Source organism: Cryptomeria japonica, unplaced genomic scaffold (genome assembly GCF_030272615.1).
Source record: "Cryptomeria japonica unplaced genomic scaffold, Sugi_1.0 HiC_scaffold_20, whole genome shotgun sequence".
Taxonomy (NCBI): Eukaryota; Viridiplantae; Streptophyta; class Pinopsida; order Cupressales; family Cupressaceae; genus Cryptomeria; species Cryptomeria japonica.
In genome coordinates, this window is record NW_026728842.1 from 2109185 (window position 1) to 2113036 (window position 3852).

Below are 3852 nucleotides of genomic sequence, written 5' to 3' on the forward strand. Positions count from 1 at the left end.
AAGCCCGGTCACAGGCTGGGTGCTAGGATGGGTGGGTGCCAAGGTGGGCACCAGGGTGGGTGCACCCACCCTGGCCAAGGTGGGTCACGGGGTGGGTCCTAGGGTGGGTAACGGGGTGGGTACTAAGGTGCGTGCCAAGGTGGGTCATGGGGTGGGTGCCAAGGTGGGCACCAGGGTGGGTGTGCACCAACCCTAGCCAGGGTAGGTCACGGGGTGGTTGTCGGGGTGGGCGTCAAGGAGCCAAGGTGGGTGGCAAGTAGCCAAGTTGCGTGCCAAGGTGGGTGTCGGGGTGGGTGCCAAGGATCCAAGGTGGGTGCCAAGGAACCAAGGTGGGTGTCTGGGTGGGTGCCGAGGTGGGAGCCAGGGTGGGTCCCAAGGTGAGTGCAAAGGTGGGTGCCAGGGTCAAGGTGAGTGCCAATGTGGGTTCCAAGGTGCCAGGGTCAGGGTGAGTGCCAATGTGGGTTCAAAGGTGCTAAGTTGGGTGCGAGGTTGGGTGCGAGGGTGGGTGGGTGCCAAGGTGTGCTAGGTGGAAGCCCGGGTGGGTCGGCATCCCATGGGTGTCGAGTTGGGTGCCTGATGGGTGCTTCTTGTCAAGTTTTAGTCGTCGGGACTCATTTCGAGCCTTAGAGGTCGTTTCTTGTCCGGTTGCCCTGTCTTCGACCTGGGAACCCAATTTTGGTCCTCGGGTCCCATTTTTTTTTGTCTCGCATCCCACTTTTGGCCTGTGGCCTTTTCGGGGTCGATTCTCGTTTTGGGCATCAGAGCATGTTTCTTCTCCTAAAACCCAATATTTGTTTATTAAGTCTCGGAACACATTTTTGTTCTCGTGGACCCATCATGGGTCTTGGAACGCATTTGTGGTCCTTGGGTCCCATTTTGCATCCCGAAACTTGTGTTTTGGTGCTTGATCCCTATTTTGGGTGCCCACCTTGCACCAAGTGCGCACCCGGGGCAAACCGAGCGCCTTGGTGCACCGGGGCAAGATCGAGCGTGCACCCGAGGCGCCCCGAACATGCACCAAGGTGCACTCGGCCCACATGTGAGCGCAGGTCGTTGCGCCCGAGGTGGTGTGTGGGCACCGCGTTGCAGACGGGACACTGCACGCACACGACGCCCCGTCCAGGTGCACGCACGTAGGCCGGGCCGGGTGCACACCCGACGCCCTAGCAAGGTGCGCGCACCCGGGCAGGGCTCACACTTGGCGAACGGGGCGCACTTCGCGAGGGAGGGTGTGCACCTCGACGGGGGTGGGTGGCCGGGGTGGATTCGCACGTGGGTCGCGGTTTGCTAAGTACACACTGCGACAAGCTCATAACGGGTGCGATCATACCAGCGTTAGTGCACCGGATCCCATCAGAACTCCGCAGTTAAGCGCGCTTGGGCCGGAGTAGTACTGGGATGGGTGACCTCCCGGGAAGTCCCGGTGTTGCACCCTTTTTTAGTTTTTCGCCGGGCGTCGCAATGCTATTTGAATAAACCTTTTGCCCGTTTGCGTTCTCGTCGGGGCCGGGCCGGGCCGGGGTGCGCTGCCCGCACTACCGCGCGCGCGGGGGCGACACCGAGCGCGCACCCGAGGCGCCCCGAGCACACAGGCCACGGTGCAACCCGGGCGTTGTGCGCGCACCCCGGTGCGCCCGAGGTGCTGCGCGCGCACCCAGGTGAAATCGGTGTGCACCTCGGCCAGTGCGCGCTCGGTCGAGTCGCGCACGTTGGCCAAGGTGCACGGTGATGTTTCTTACTCTAAGGTTCCGCACCAGACGCCCGGGACAGGTGAGCGAAGCTGGGCGGGGCCGGGTGCGCGGCCGGGGCAGGTGCACGCAGCTGGAGAGAGCTTTGGAGCACACCAGAGGTGCGCACCTTGGAGCACACTTCGGAGCGCACCAATGATGCGCTCCATTCAAAAGTTTCCTGAAAAGGCAAAAAAAGTTGAGATTATAGAATTTCCCACTTGAGAGATTGTAAAAAAAAAAAATTTAAAATGAAGGAAACGCGGGTGCCAAGGTGTGCGCGCCCGGGTGCGCAGCCCAGCCAAGGTGTGCGCACCAAGGCGCCCACCCTGGCGAAGGTGCACGCAAGGTGCGCACCCGAGGCAAACCGGACAATTAACCCAACTTTCGACTTCGCGCGCACCTGCGCACCTTGGAGCGCACTTCGGAGCGCTCCTTGGTGCGCACCAATCTTGGGCACCTCGGAGTGCACCATGGCGCCCACCAAGGTGCGCACCCGGGGCAAACCGAGCTCCGACTTCGTGCGCACCTTGGAGCGCACGAAAGGTGCGCACCATGGCGCCCACCAAGGTGCGCAGCCCAGCCAAGGCGTGCGCATCAAGGTGCGCACCCTGGCGAAGGTGCGCACCCGGGGCAAACCGAGCTCCGACTTCGTGCGCACCTTGGAGCGCACAAAGGGTGCGCAACCCAGCCAAGGTGTGCGCACCCCGGGCAAACCGAGCTCCGAATCGTGCGCACCTTGGAGCACACTTCGGAGCCCTCCTTGGTGCGCACCGATGTTGCGCACCTCGGAGCGCACCCGGGGAAAACAATGCAATTAACCCGACTTTCGACTTCGTGGGCACCTCGGAGCGCTCTCGGGTTCGCACCTCGGAGCACACCGAGGTGCGCACCTTTGATGCGCTGCCTTCACCAATTTCCAGAAAAGGCAAGAAAACATTGAGAAGGTGTGCGCACCGAGGTGCCCACCCTGGCGAAGGTGCACGCGAGGTGCGCACCCGGGGCAAACCGAGCTCCGACTTCGTGCACGCCATGCTGCGCACCTTGGAGGGCCATGGTGCGCACCTTGGAGCACACTTCGGAGCGCTCAATGGTGCCCAACCCAGCCAAGGTGCCCACCGCGGCGAAGGTGCACGCGAGGTGCGCACCCGGGGCAAACCGGGCTCCGACTTCGTGCACGCCGCACCTTGGAGCACACTTCGGAGCGCTCCTTGGTGCGCACCAGGGCGCGCAACCCAGCCGAGGTGCCCACCCCGGCGAAGGTGCACGCGGGGTGCGCACCCGGGGCAAACCGGGCTCCGACTTCGTGCACGCCATGGTGCCCACCGCGGCGAAGGTGCACGCGAGGTGCGCACCCGGGGCAAACCGGGCTCCGACTTCGTGCACGCCGCACCTTGGAGCACACTTCGGAGCGCTCCTTGGTGCGCACCAGGGCGCGCAACCCAGCCGAGGTGCCCACCCCGGCGAAGGTGCACGCGAGGTGCGCACCCGGGGCAAACCGGGCTCCGACTTCGTGCACGCCATGGTGCCCACCGCGGCGAAGGTGCACGCGAGGTGCGCACCCGGGGCAAACCGGGCTCCGACTTCGTGCACGCCGCACCTTGGAGCACACTTCGGAGCGCTCCTTGGTGCGCACCATGGTGCCCACCAGGGCGCGCAACCCCGCCGAAGGTGCACGCGAGGTGCGCACCCGGGGCAAACCGGGCTCCGACTTCGTGCACGCCGCACCTTGGAGCACACTTCGGAGCGCTCCTTGGTGCGCACCAGGGCGCGCAACCCCGCCGAAGGTGCACGCGAGGTGCGCACCCGGGGCAAACCGGGCTCCGACTTCGTGCACGCCATGGTGCGCACCAGGGTGCCCACCGCGGCGAAGGTGCGCACCCGGGGCAAACCGGGCTCCGACTTCGTGCACGCCGCACCTTGGAGCACACTTCGGAGCGCTCCTTGGTGCGCACCAGGGCGCGCAACCCAGCCGAGGTGCCCACCCCGGCGAAGGTGCACGCGAGGTGCGCACCCGGGGCAAACCGGGCTCCGACTTCGTGCACGCCATGGTGCCCACCGCGGCGAAGGTGCGCACCCGGGGCAAACCGGGCTAGGACTTCGTGCACGCCGCACCTTGGAGCAC

The 3852-nt window shown here is 65.1% G+C and overlaps 1 non-coding gene across 1 annotated transcript; it reads left to right on the forward strand.

Moving 5' to 3' along the window:
- Nucleotides 1-1316: 1316 nt before the first annotated feature.
- LOC131860873 (5S ribosomal RNA) lies at nt 1317-1435 on the forward strand. The gene has a single exon (XR_009359956.1). It is a non-coding gene; the product is annotated as a 5S ribosomal RNA (ribosomal RNA).
- The last annotated feature ends 2417 nt before the right edge of the window (nt 1436-3852 follow it).